Here is a 15,798-nt window from a genome sequence, read left to right as displayed (position 1 = left end):
ACCACATCATCTGCAAAAAGCAGCGATGAGGTCCCCAGCCCACCAAACTGCAACCCCTCCCCACCCCGACTAAGTCTCAATATCCTGTCCATAAATATTACAAACAGGTTTGGTGACAAAGCGCAGCCCTGATGGAGGCCAACCCTCACCTGGAATGAGGCCAACTTATGTCCAACATGTGGGATTTTTTTTGCATTCTGAACTGAATACAGTTATTGACAAACATGCTCCTCTGAAAGCTATTAAAGTAAAAGGTAGGTACCTTCCCTGGATAAGCGCTGACTTTGATATTTTTTGGCACAACATCAAATTCAAGTGCAAAACACGTTCATGGCATATTTCCTGTCTGGATGGCATTACATTGCAGAAAGTTGACTGCATCAAATACCTGGGCCTATACTTTGACTCTGAGCTTTCTTTTAAATATTATGTTAATCACATTGTTCATATATTAAATTATAGTTTTAGTCTCTTCTTCCATTCCAGATACTGCTTCCCGCTTAAGGTAAAAAAAAATCTTTTCAATTTATACTGCCAACAATGGAAAATAAGATTCTGTGTATTGCATTGTTTCTAATACCTCTCTTGCTCCTCTTACTAGTTTATAATAGATTGTGTAGATGTTAATTGCTCATTCACAACTCACTTTCATACTAACTGTACATGTAAACTTCAACACCTTTCCAATTTTATCTTATTCTTCCCCTCTTTACTGAAACCCTTCAATCTCACTGACATTTTACTGTAACGCTTATTAACGTGGTATTGTGGGATTGACAGTGGACGGCCAACAACAATAGACGTTTTGAACACAAAAAAAATTATAATCACAAAGACATTGGCCCAATCCCAAAGTGAGCCCTGAGGACTAAGGACTAAAGGCTCACAGACTTAATTGATCCCAGGTGCTGAGTGAGTGAGTGAGTGAGTGAGTGAGTGAGTGAGTGAGTGAGTGAGTGAGTGAGTGAGTGAGTGAGTGAGTGAGTGTGTGTGTGTGTGTGTGTGTGTGTGTGTGTGTGTGTGTGTGTGTGTGTGTGTGTGTGTGTGTGTGTGTGTGTGTGTGTGTCCACAGATAGGTATAAATGGGATTGGGACAACAGTTCACAAGATCACGTTACCTTGGCGACGTTTAATAAAGATGTTGCTGACACATGCCGGTTTGGGAATATTCATTTTAAGTTTGTTGCTCTCCACACGGCCAAGGCACAGTAGACGGCTGCCTGATTCAAAATGTATTCAAACTCTTGTTTTACAAGCTGGACAACAGTCTGTTGTGTTCCGTGGTTGTGCGTTTGTTTACCTTTGTAATTTCCGGATGGCAAAAAACGCTTGAACTATGGGTAATTCCCTTTGGTGTAATTTCCGGATTTACCTATGGCCTCCGCGGTAAACGTCAAAACGCTTTGAACTATGGGTAGTTCCCTTTGGTGAAGTTTGCATCAATGCAGACTCACAGAAAGGGCTCAGTAAGTGTATACTCAAGCCTCTTGAAATTCGACATTGGGACAACCCTAAGCCCTTACGAATTTCGCAAGAACGCGCAGCAAAGTCTGTGAGTCCGGACTGGGATTGGGCCATTCAGTGTTGCATTTATCATTTTGGATATATGGATTTTTAAGTGACTCCAGAAAGACACACATTCAGTTCAAGGCTGGATTACTAAGCTTCTGAAAGGGATACGATCACTCCCAATTATCCCAAATATCTCAACATCACTAAGACATATCTCACACAATGTTACAAGTTAAAAAGTATAATATGTTATCCCAATTATACTTTAAATTTCCCTTTTTTTTTTTTCTTTGGCTGGAATAATCAATGATTTAGGAACAAAAATAGACAGCTTTACTGTTTTAACTTATGTAATGACATTTAAAACAAATGACAATTTCTGTTTCTCTCGGCTCATATCTGGATACTAAAAACATACAAATCAGCCCATACTACTCGTCAGCCCTGCAAGATACATTTTTGGGGGAGAGAAGAGCCTTACTTTGGTGGTGCTGTCCAGATGACAGATTTCTGACACAATCTTAGACAAGCGTACATGCACACCTGCAAAGTCACTGTAAAAATATCTGCAGTGTGGTGACATCATCAATACTCTGAAATAAGGCTCTGAGCCATAAAGAGTAAAAGAGATGTGATTCATATGGCTGCAGGCAACGCAGGCTAGGATTAAAAAGGTCGATGTTACCCAGGGCTGGTAAGGATTTGATAATACATACAATCACAGCTTTCCCCCCCCTCTCACATGGACTGATGTATTGTGTTCATCTACCTGAGAATGAATATTATACCTAACAGGAAGGCAAATATTCCTTTCCAATTGAAAAGTTTGCAAGTTTTCTGCAGTCAAAGCACGTGGACAGCAGGGATCACTTTCTTGTCTGATAGAAATTGAATGCATAGTTAATTTCACAGCGGGTACAAGTAGAGCCAAGTAGAATTGCTGATGGTAGAAGTTGTTTGCCCAGCAGGTAAGCAACACATCACTTACATTTGCCTCTATTCATTCACACAAGGTCTTGAGCCTGCTGTGAGCTAGCCAGTGAGAGTAGTAAAATGGTCTCCTTGGTTGGCCAAGTTGAAGAACCAATCACACTTAGGAGCTGGCTTCTTTCACGGAGTAATGAGATATGCATGGTCATGTAAAAGCCATATTTGGAAATGGCTTATTGTAAATTTCAAGCAAATAACGTAGGGTCTTTTGTATGTTACCCCACCAGATTGGTGTCATTTGATCATTAGAGCCCTTCTATCTATAAACTGTGGGACAGGCAGGAAAAGAGTATGTGTTTAATGCATTTAGATTTGAGTATTTAATGATCACAAAAATTACAGATCACATTTGAGTTTGACAGAGAATCTGTCCAACAATTTTACATACTTAAATCCAACTTTCTTGGGCTCCAACTACTGCACTGCACTCGGCTCTGATAGTGAAAGGTGTTTATCATGTAATGTTATCCACAGTGGAGCCACTGCATGGCGCAGATAGTAAGCTGCAGTTTTCAGATCAGTTCTGTTTTTCATATGTCTGGCTATTTTCTGTACCCCTAAAAACGGGACTCTCTTAGCATTTTAATGGTTTATTTCATTCCCGTGCTATGTGACAGCAGTTAAGATTTGGTATACATTTTCAATATTCATGTTTTTTGCCTACAATTGCTCTTCTCCCGTTTTTCACATTTCACCTCAGTGGAGCCCTTCTTCCCACATATTTTAAATGCTGTTAGGGTGAGGGAAAACTCACTTTAACAGAAATGGCCAACAAAGGTGGTGAGAGGGACAAGAAATTCAGCCACAACCGTGTATATCACTGCAACAGTAGTTGTGAGTTAGGACAAGGAAAGACAACACTGCCCCCTAGGTATAGAAAATGTAAAAATATCCAGAAAAGCACAGTGGGGGTAAGAGGGAGGAGATGACATTTCAGCAGGCAAGTACAGGCTCATCCCTGCAGAAGCCCATAATGAGGTACTTCTGTTGCCTAGGTTGTGCAATCAAAGTGTTTAATGTTGATTGATGTTATTGAGGTCTTTTGCTAACTTGATCTAACATTTAAAGCACAGCACAAAGGAAAAAGTTAATGATCTGTGTGTAAGTAAAACTGATAGAGGGAAATAAGATCGGAAACTGTGCCAAAGACAGAATGGAAAGACTTTTTTTTTTACATTACCAAAGATACCTCTAGGTCTGTATCTTTATAGTTAAGGCCAAACATTAATTTAGTCAAGCTCAACAGAATATCATCAGTTCTCCAAATTGGAGCTAGACAATCATCTCCATCAAAGCAAGCAGTGAGCCCATCAACAGCCTTTGAATCCTCTCTCTTCTTCTCACTCTGTCTCTCATATGCAGCTCAACTCGTGAGCCGTGCTGTAGCTAATCTGGCTCTAAGCAGCGTGGGTGGCAGCGGGCAAGGGCACAAAGGGGCTGCTGGGTAAAAAACTGTGGGGAGACAGCAATGATTGACGGCTATAATTAGCCTGCCGACGGAACAAGGCCGAGGGGAGGAGCTGGGGTGTTTGGAGAGCATCTAGTACACTTGGATACACATAAACTTGCACGTTTTTTATGCAAACAAGTGTCACGATATACAGGCATAGAACTATGCCCTCCTGCAATGCAACAACATATAGGTTTGTACGCAAAAACACTTTTTGGGGAGGCAGAGGGGTTTCTTAAAGTTTTTTGTACTTAGAATTAAAATTGATTAAAAAACAAAAGCCATTTAATCAAGAAGTCCATATAGGGCGTCATGAGTAAAAAACATGCTCATCCACTTGAGTTTCCTAATCATTAGTGCAGGGCCTATAGCCTCAATTGTTTGGATACATCACACTTTAATATGAAAAAAAACAGGCACACCTCACAGCAACATGCGCTGAGCACATATCACAGTAACAGCATTAGCACAATTTAAACTGGGGAATACAGACAAGGGGGTAATGGGCAATCCTGACAACGCCTTGAAGCAACACAACTTCTGATCACGTTAATGGAAGTTTTGCACCCAGTCTCGCTCCCTTTGGCTCCTTTTATGTGGAATATCATGTCACTGTCAGCGTGGCCATTAAGGCAGAACGAGGGAGAGAGGGGTGCAACTTGCTGCCAAATGGTCCAGAGAAATGAAGCTTCCATCAGGCTGACAGACCCCTCGCCGGCTTTCTGAAAAGGTGTCATTTGCTTTAATTTGATTGTTTTTTGGTGGCTAATAATATGGCCTTTATTTAGCCCACCTGCAGATCTTCCTCAGACTGCCTTTCGGCACATAGGTAAATGCGTACCTGCATGCAGATCCTTTTAGACCATTTACAATTCAGAGATATTTGAGAGCACTGTATTTATATGCAACATTTCCGAGCTATAATAATCATCTTCAGCATTGTTATCTATACAGAGAAAAGTCTGAATATGGATTTTGAGCACAGATGTCCTTTTACTTAAGTTTAGTTTTTTTATTCTGTATACTACTAAGTATATTATTAAAGGTACATATAAATTAAAGGTTATATGGACATTGAGAAAATATTAAAGGGGAACTCCATTGATTTTACAGTTCAATGTCTGGTTACAGGTCTAGGGGGTACAACTGATTATATAAATAAAAGGTGGCTGCAGAGAATGAATTGCCTCAAGTGATGCCACTAGAGTCAGCGTCAGATGGGGTTGAAGACAAAGTTTTGAAATAAAATTTAAAAAAAAAACTAGGGGTGTTAGAAAGAATGCAGCTTCACAGACCTTTGCAGCCAGCTCCTCACCTCTACTCGGGCTACGTTAGCCATTGGAAGTTGTCTTGCACTGTGTACCATGGGGCAGGTAAAACCTTGCTACACCAAAACAATTTTTATATTACTGCTCCATATCTTCAATTCCAAATTCATTTTAGGACAGGTGCCAAGAAAAAAAAAATAAAAAAAACGTTGCTTCTACTTCTGATGACTGTGGTTTATGGGTCCAACTATTGTGAATAACTATCATAGTTACTATAAAAATTTCATCTTTTCTTTTATGCACCAGTGTCTACCAAATGGATTGCAGAAGGTAGTCAGTAACAGTAGCTCTGCTGTGATTTAAGACAGCTTAGTCAATACAACGTTTAGCACCCCTCTCTGACACATGGAATTCATAGCTACAACCTCTTATTTTAATAAGGTCTGACTGCTCCCAGCTTGCACTATAATTCTTGTTCGGGGGAGGTTTCAGAGTAGAGTCATAATCTAATATCACAATAGTGCTGGCCAATTGTCAATTCCTAATGTGTCGTGGGTTACAGGGCAGTTCTTTTAACTTACGTTTTAACTCAAATGGCTGTTAATAAGAGTGTGCATGTGTTTGTGTGCACGCACATTGAGACACGACAGGCCCTTTTCAAAATGAGACTGAAGCTGCTATTAGAAGAAGTTTAAATAATCCCTTGGTGGTAGATTTCAAGATGCAAGAAACCCACTTGAAATTAAAACAATTTTTGGAAAACTTTGCAATGCAAAAAAAGTTTCCTTAAATAAAAAATAAAAAACACAAATTACTTAAGATATCACTCCTCAAGGGATGTGTTATGGTCTAAATTATCTGGCGTAGTAGTGGACCTGAGGGCAAAAATGAATGTGGGTTCAAAGAGGGGCTACAACCCATCAAGAAATGATTGCCACTACATTGATACGACTACCAAGTACAAATATATATTTGTTCTGCATGGCAGTGCATTACTGCTGGATTCTAGGTCACACTATGTGATTCACAAGTACTCACTCTCAATAGACCTTGTTGGTAAACTCAATTGTGAAAATTGCCACAGGACTACTTCTATCCACGGCAGATAAAAATAGCGTTGTGTGCCACTAGAGTCACACGTCAACCATATGGACTTCACACACCTTTCTAAAGCCGCACTGCCATCTCAAAAACGCAAACTGTGCTTTCCTGCTACTCTCATACTATGATTGTTGAGCTTGGTCTGTCTTGCCCAAGGCTTCAACTGTTGTGTTATTTGTCTTCTTCTGAAAATGTTCACATACAAGTTAACTCATTGCTGTCAAGAGGGCAGAAGGCATGTCATAAACTAAAGATATGTGGAGCACCTTAAGTGGCTGCACAGTTTTTGAGACAGAATAGATACCTTTGAGGGCTTTCACAGCAGGTGGATTTTAAAATCCACTAGCCACACAGGCGTTTAACCAAACAATTTCTCTTAGCCTCATAAAGGTGACGTACAGAAAATGCACGAGTATCATTCTTGAACTTGTTAAACATTTAAGTGCAGTTGAGGTATTCATTTTTTAAGTAATGACTCTTAGAATATGTATTTATTTTTTATATCTTTTTATGAATAGATTTCTGTTTTCATAGACAATTATCATATACTGACTGCACAAAAGAGGAGCTGACACACAACTCACTGCAGTACATTTGTTGTGTACTGCTTCTGTAAAACAGCTACTCACAAACCTTGCCGTTGTTGCACACTGTCTGTGTTAATTTCAGGCCCATTCTCATTTAAGATTAGTTTATTATTGAACTTTGTGCAAGTTTATTATTCAAATACATTGAAATAATTTGAGTCACAACTTCCTTGTGCAACAGCAGGCACCATTTTAGAAATTAATCCGGACAAGTACCAATAAAGCTGTGTGGTTTTAGACAGCTGCATTTTACCTAAGCATCAATTATACCATAGTGTTTTAGCAAAGCTGATGGAAACTAGACACGTGGTGATATTTAAATGAAATGACAAATCTGCACAGGCATCTGATAAATTAATAGATAATGAACAGAAGTGACAAAGTCACTACTGTTGTGTTTATGAACTCACTCATTATCAACACAACTACTATGCATCCCTGACTATTATGAAATAATTCAAACTCTTTACAGGTGGGCCCTATACTCAAATTAATTCCCAATGTCCTTACTCTTTTACAGCAAAAATCTGTTTTTTATTTTTCTAAAACTTGCCTTAACTGCTGTTAATAGGAGCCATTTCTATTTTGTCAAAATGTATTTTCCTTTATGTGTACATTGTGCTATCTCCCCTTTTTCTGCCCTAAAGACAGACAATAAGTCTAACATTGTGCAGCTCTAAACCCACTGTTTACCAGCAGGTTTAATGCAGCAAGCCCTTAATTGCATTCATTATCTAAAGCTCCAGGTCTGGGCCAAGGTTGCGGAAAGAGATGGGGGATTTCAGTTATCTCTTGTTTATTCAAAAATGTATATAATAACTGCCAGTACTGTAGATAATAGGTGATGAGCACATATTGTGAAAATAAATAATGAAAAAGGAACGGATTTCCTCTGCACTTTTATCATCCCCGTTTCCCATACAGAAAAGAAATAAGGATGTGTAGGCCATCATAGTTTAAGACTTATTGAAAGTCTGGAGGAAAATGGAGGTTTCTTTGTGTGAGGGGACACATAATGGAGTCCTCCCCATCCCCTGAGGTGATGTGGAAAATGGGGATATAATTGAAAAGCAATGGATGAACATGAAAAAGGAATATCAGAATTTACCTCTTAAGGAAAGTCGTGTCAGCTGATATTAAATAGAATCGAAGTTGGGAGGAGATCTGTAAACTAAACTGAATAATCAGAAATATTAATACTGAGAACACTTTATGCTGTTGTTTACATGAGGGGCTAACCCTCAGAGACCTAAGTTCATTTTTACAGTTCATATTCCGTCCGGTTTTATTTTCTAAAAAAGCTTGTAGAACATCAAACCTGTTGTCTACAGTCAAGATATGAACATCATTTTTTTCAGGACAAAGTAGACTATTAGTCGTATGTAGTAGAATATCTGTGCTGCAGTAAGTACTGCAATAAAGACAAATAAAACGGAACATGAATCTTACAGTTATGTATTGATATCACACACAGAACAGTACAAGCCAATCCAATCTCCTCTCTAAAACACTTCTCATATGTCTTGGGAGTCACACTATGAACAAATAAACATAACTTCTACAGTTGACAAAATACATACTTTTTTTCAAAAAAAAGGTCCAGACGCTTTTGCCCTCATGACATTTACTTATGCCAATAATCAAAATAATAATAATGTAAAATGTATTGATATTAAACCCCTAGCAATGCTACACAAGCGTTTGTGTTGTCTAAAACAGTTCTACATGCAAAAATAAACATAACATAACTCATATACAGTACAAACTATGTTTCTTCAAAAAAGGCCCAAATATATATGTCAAATCTCAAAACAGTGACACTATTCACTGTAAAACGGTAGTTATCTCTCTTGTCCGCTATATGCTATCTCTGATCACATTAGACTAGTTTGACGTGGAGGATTGCTATCTTTTCCGACTGTATACGCTTTGCTCTCGCCCATATAAGGTATAATATGTGCCTTCCCATCGGTCAAAAAACTCGCAATGCACCATGGGAGATCTACTGGAGTAATGGAGCACGGAGCTAGCAGCAGAAATGAGCGAAAACGTGATAAATCATGGACATAAAGTGGATAAATCTTGGATATAACAGTTTGGATTTAATGCTCAACAATCCCGAAAAAAGGCACAAGTTCCAGGCTGGTTAGAATCACCTGTAAAGGCTAAGAAAGACCCCAAAGAGACCTCCGTGACTGCAAAATTTGGTAAGTTTCTCTCTTTTATGGTTATTAAATGATTTAAATAGAAATCAGAGGTGCTGTTTTGATCGTATACGACCCCTTTCCGTTCCTGAAGGTTAAGATGTGCTCCGACTTTTGACTCTCAATGTGGAATGTTCGTGCTTACACTGTAGTTTTACAAATGTCAGTAAGTGCAGATAGGGCAAAATGTATGGAATATTATTGAGATCCTGATTTAAAACTATTATTCATCACATATACAGTTCCATAATTAAGTGATAACTTATTTATCAACTGTATGTTGAGGAACAGACTGACAATTCTTTTATACATTATAAAAGAAACCTCTGAAGCTACTATTGAGCAGTGACATTACAGAAGAATGTAATGTAGCTCACCAAACCCTACCAGATATGTTTATAATCATGCAGAGGATTTTATATGACTATTATACAGTGTAGAAATGAGTGCACTTGTTCAGTACTTGAGAGCATTTTCCCAGTTCTATACTTCTTACATTTTTCACGTAATCCTGAATAATATATACATACATACATACATACATACCATGACAGAAATAGAATAGGTATAATAAGTAACAAATTCCAGTCTAGGCAATGGTTATTTTTTGGCATGGGAAAGACATTTCCTCATATTTCAAATGGCAATCAAAGTGTATTGTCTTATATTTCTGATTATTTTTGAGTTAGGGTTACCGGTAGACCAAAGGATGTCAGTGGTGACCCAAAATTTTCCAAACTTAAAATAAAGTTCTGTTGAACTATCAAGATACACATGATATTACTACTTGATTTGGTTAGTAAGTCAGTATTTCCCACATAATTTGATTCTTTTTGTGGTAGCAGCTAAAGTTATTGATGATTTTTTTGTTCTTTATCTTATAAATGTTGAAATTAAATGTCTGTGAATAGCAACACGGCCAACTCCTCTACTGCACGACTGCTTGACCACAATGAGCCTAAGGCTTCATCGTATCTCTAAAACAAGGGCTTTCACAAGTTTCCCTGGAACTCCCAAACATCAAGCAAGTCTGTTTCTCTCTGCTGTTGTTGTTCACACATAGAACGTTAGCTAGGATAGCTGACATTAGGAAACGTTAGCGCTGGTTACAGCCAACCTCTTCCGTTAACTTCAACCAGCCCGGTTCTATTGTGAAAAAACAACGGCAGAGAAAAACTTCTTTTTGGGAGTTCCAGGTGAACCTATGGAAGACATTATCGTATGCTAGTTGTGTGGCTTCGGAGCAGTGGGCTGTGGGTCCAGAAGACTGATGATCTTAATCACATGCGATCCACTGGTAACACCAGTCCAGACAAATAGGTAAAAGCAATGTTATTCACTATTTCACCTATTCCTACTATTGTCTGATTTCCCCCCCACCAATAAGTGGCTATCCTAGATTGTAATCATTGATGCTACGTTGAAATACAGAAAGCACATGTACATCTGTACGTATAGACACGTAATGGAGAGCAAAAGCAATAAAGTTTACAAAATGAAATAGTTTCTAAGTACACAAAGTACATTTTATTTCCCCATTTATTTCCGTTCCTCTATTAAAAAGCGCATCTGAGCTCTAAAACCTGAAATTAATTAGCACTCTTTAATAAAAGGATTCCCACATTAGCCTCTGAGTGAATGTATTACAACCACCTGGCAGCCAAGCATGTGCTGATTCTGACTCAGTAAGGCGTAAGCTCCCATCCCAGTGAGTTACATCAGATGACATATGTAGAGGCAGATGGGAGGGATAGTTTTTCCAGGTTTATTTATCAGAAATGTCGGCAGCATGTTGCACCAACTGATCAAGCCAGGTGCCAAATCAGATAACCTGATTTATGAAAACTGCTCTAACAAACACTCACCTGAATATGATACACTGACAATCACAAGGTGGTTACTTAGTAGATTGTTGTAAACGGAAAACAAACAAATCATGAAAACCTAATTAGAGGCTTGCAGCTTATGGCCTTTCCAAGTTATTAAACTGTGTAATATCAAAGATGCCCCAAAATGTTGAGATATCAAATACTGTAATTGCAGACTTTTATCAAACGCATCTTGTTGGTCATACTGTCACTGGGGTGAAAGCAAAAGCACACACTTTCAGTCCACAGGGACACTGCTCGCTTCATGTGGAGTCCTTGACCATTTGCTCTTCTCTATTGTTTGCTATAGTCCTTCACTTTCAATTCTTCATTCTATAGGTCTTCTGCTCTATCAACTGTTTACCTGGCATTAATCCCCCTAATAGAATCTCTGGAGACGTCTCTTCTTAACTCCTACTCTGTTTCTTTCTTTCTTTCTTTCTTTCTTTCTTTCTTTCTTTCACATATTTCAGACAAACAATCAGTAAACTGGTTGAAAATCCCACAAATCTTAGCTGCTCTCAAAATAAATGTAGGAAAAAACAGAAATACAGTACCACACATGGGCCCAGCTGTTCATCAGATTGGATCAAAACTTGAAAATTGGTTGTTCAAAAGAAATAATGTAATCCATCTTTGGTTTTGATGTGATCAAACCTTTAGTACGTGGTGTTTTTCCCCAAGTACACTTTTAGCAGTGGGCTAAAATAATCTCCAAAATAGCTGTCAATATTCAACAAAAATGTTAAACTTTAAATTTATTACGTTATATTAATAACGTAATTTTGACATAAGCAAAACGACTGCATCCCCCATGATGTTTTCTGTCTCTTCAAGTGACCACATGCTGGCTATTCAACCTGTTCTTTACATAGCTAGTAGCCTACATTGTGATATGTAGTCCCATTTAGAGCACTGGTGAGCCTGACTGATAATCGTAAAAAAGTGTGTATCTGAATCAGGGTGATCCAATGCAATTTTGCTTTATACATTTTTTTTTTTTTTAATTAGGATGGATTATCTGATGCTGGATAGAAAAACATGTGATTTTTAAATCTGGATCTTTGTGATCCAGATTAGACTTTGTTAACAACTGGGCCAAGGAAATCAGAGCAGTTTAGTTACCTAAACCTCTCACCCTTTAAATCCAATTTAGAGCTGCTATGAAGACAATAGAAAAGCCCTTACCACTCCATAACTATCATTGTAGCAAGAAGCAATGTTCTTTACAGGAAACAGTGTCAGCTTCCTTAAGTTAACCTTGCAGGCAACTGCAGTATATTGTACATATACAAACCAGCTAAAGTCCATGTCAACCTTTCTTTATTGTTAGTAATTTAAAAAAAACAAGAGCTACAAAAGCATTAGTGCAAATGCTGACCTGTTCAAATTTATATTTAACATGCATGCTAGGGGCAGATTTAGTCAACTGAAAACAGATGACTAAAGGTGCCACAAAAACAAACACCGGTTGATTACGCTGGTGAGAAGGTTGATTTTGGTATTGTCATGCAATTAAATAATTTGGGTTGTTCAAGCAGTTGTCTGAGTCCACAGGAGCAACAGTAAAGTTATTTCAGTAATAGTGTCACCACCTTGCTGAGTTTATAACCCTTTTATTATGGCAGGAAGGAAGGAGGAAAGGGGGAGGTGATTTTTATCTGAAAGAGGAAGAATGACAGTTCCATTACCTGAGAGTTGCAGATGCTGCCTGCAATCCAACAAGTAGACTTTTTTCTTCCCAATGAGTGCTTATCAATACTGAAGGAGAGCCATTTTGAACCATCAGCAGTGAGGGCTCTCATCGATCACACCCTGAAAAGTCAATTATTGTTTTCACCAATCAAAACCCACAAAGATTTGTGAGTCATCTTTGAAATGCACACACAGAGCACCCTGTGAACCATCATACTGTATCTAATAAAGAGAATCTGCTCCAGGGCTGTGATGATATTGATAATTTCTCACTGAAATGATAGAACAACATAGCCCAGCACCAAACCCCACCCACACTGGAATATTGAACCTAAGTGAGAGACGTGCACTTTTTTTTTTATTTAGAGTACTGATCGTTATTTACGTAATCCCTAAAATGTCCACACTGTTGTCGTACCTGTGATGTAGCCAATGGCCAAAGTTCGTGATGCACAGTGCAAATCCATTTCCACAAAACAGGAACAGGACAGCTAAAAGTTCTCACAGGTCTTGGTTATGTCATGGATGTTTGATGTTCACCCAAACTGTAGGAAGAGCCTATTTTGTGCCACTGTTCATCTAATCAGCTCACAGTGAACAGTAAAAAACACTAAGATGTCTCTCTTCAAAATATAGATCTGGTCAATTATTTTGGAACTGTTACAGAGTGTATATTTGCCTTTGACTGGTGTTAAATAGCAATTATGTACTGCTATTATGCTGACCAATCCCCTAATCTTTACACAAATAGTCATGCCAAATGTTTGGACAGTAGCAAATCAACAATGACCAATTATTACTGCCAAGATGGCCCCTCCAGCTCCCATTCTTTTTAGATGTCAAAGAGGCTAATGGTTCTGAAATGCTAATTAAACTTCAAATATAGATCAGTTGAGCACATGTAAGTAATCATCTTCAGGGCATCAGGGCTCTAATGTAAAATGGCAGCCAAGCATGAATAATCAATTTGCCAAAAGTTCCACAGAAAAGAAAAAAAAGAAAAGAAATCACACTGCCCTATTTCATTTCACATGTTAATTCTCTCAACAGTGGCTGCCGCATATTACGCAAGCTTAGAGATGGAGAACAGAATTACAACAATAGCGGCAGGTTCAAGTACAGTGAGTTTTCCTTAAGCTAAAAAAAAAAAAAACGTACAATACAAATACAACGAGGCTCTGGGTTGTAGTTTAGCCATTAAAAGGGATTCCATTAAAAATAATTCTCCTTGTCTTTATATCACATTGTGAATTTGTTTGTTTAAAGGCAAAATTACTGACGTGTACGTTCCAGATTTGCATAACTTTCAAATATCCAGATTAAGTAAAAAACTTAGTAACCAACCACAAATAGATTTTCATCCTGTGAAAAAACACTGGGTAGATTTTAAGCACCACAAGACAAAGATATAAAGTATATCTGAACAGTTAAGCTAATATCATCTAATGTTAATGACCTTTATTTCAAAGCGGTACAACTGCATAACCAAGACCCAGTGGGTTTAAATTTTAATATGTATGAATAATTAAAACTCTGGGAAAAGATCCTTTAGCTGGCCAATAAAGATGAGGGAACTGCCATGTCAAATGTTGAAATTTTAAATAGCCTAGAATAGCCCTCATTTGGGAAAGTATTACTTTACACTGATTCACGTTTTGGTCACAAATGGTAAAAGCCATCAGACCTACTAAGTAATGAGAAAGAAGGGTATCTAAATACTGCATTCACAACGTGCTATTCCCAATTGTAAGCCACCTGACCTAACTAAAATGTATTTCACTTGCAAGCTTGTTAGGGGTTTGCATGACATTTATAGAGCCTCTGTAGTACCAACAAGATTACAGAGCTCCAGAATGAGACAGAGCCTGAAAGGCTATGCCTTTGGTAAGCAAGCCATCTCAGCAGCTACAGAAGCCGAGCATGTAAGAATGTCTGTGCGTGCACTTCAGTCTAACTGGAGAAGGATCATTGGGATAACTATAGCCTTGGCAGAGGAAAGCCACACATTTGAAAAGACTAAATAGTTATAGATAAATAAAATCGCTTTGTCATTGAGCACTGATGCAAAGTGCCATTACACACAGCGGGAGCAGAGAATGATAGGTCTTACAAGTAGTATCCACACGATTGGTTTAATGCGAGTACTCTAAGGCATCCTCTTTGCAAGCATTAATGACATATGCCATCACCACTAGGAAAAAAACGTCATTACACAAGCATACATCCATAAAGTCTCAAACTAGGGCCGCTGGGTAAACATGGCTGGCTCTGTTTTTTAATAAAATCCATAATGAGTATTTTCAAAGTCATCTACTTTTGCTCGATACATTACATTCAAGAAAAACTACCTCATTAATGTTTTCAGATTCAAAAGACGTTTTAAAAAAAAAAAAAAAAAAAAAAAAAAAAAAAAAACCTGGCCTACTGAGAATCCAGCAAACTTTGACCTCTAACAGAAAATGCTGAAAAATGGTAATGCTATTGGTCCACACAAAGGGGGCATGACCTACACCCAGCAGAGTCCCGTCATGGAAAATAACCTGCTTTTCTTAGTATCTTGCTGTCATCTTCCGCCCTGCTCTGTCCTTCAGGCTGACGGGGCAAACGGGCTAAACTTGGGTCGTCTGTCGACCTGTGATGGATAGGTTTGGTCATGTCAGGTGTTGGCCTGTAAGATGTCGTGCTCCAGATAAATGCATGCACTTAAGGTTTCAAAGCATTCTCTTCTCCTAATAATGATGTCTATCATCTGTGAATGAGCAACCTTGTCGACCCACCAAGTCGGCACTGAGCAAGGGGCGGCGGACGAGATCAGCAAGCCACAAATCAATCACGCATAAACAACGCGACAAGATGAACTCGCCTACGATAACAATTCCAAGAGAATATTGCAGCATAAAAATGGATAATGAAAGCCAAGAAGACATGCCAGTAATAAAGCTAATAAAAGAGATAAGCAATCAAATGGGAAGCTGACTTGCGGTAAGGGGAACAATATCATTTCTCATTCTTTCTGATGGCACAGGGGGAGGAGGGCTTTTCATAGCTCGGATTAAACAAAGTCTTTACAAAATACCAGCAAACTTTAAACTAATTAAAATCAATAATGAGACAAAGGGGCCT

This window comes from Etheostoma spectabile, chromosome 19 (assembly GCF_008692095.1).
Source record: "Etheostoma spectabile isolate EspeVRDwgs_2016 chromosome 19, UIUC_Espe_1.0, whole genome shotgun sequence".
In the NCBI taxonomy this organism is placed as follows: Eukaryota; Metazoa; Chordata; class Actinopteri; order Perciformes; family Percidae; genus Etheostoma; species Etheostoma spectabile.
This window is presented reverse-complemented; position numbering follows the sequence as displayed.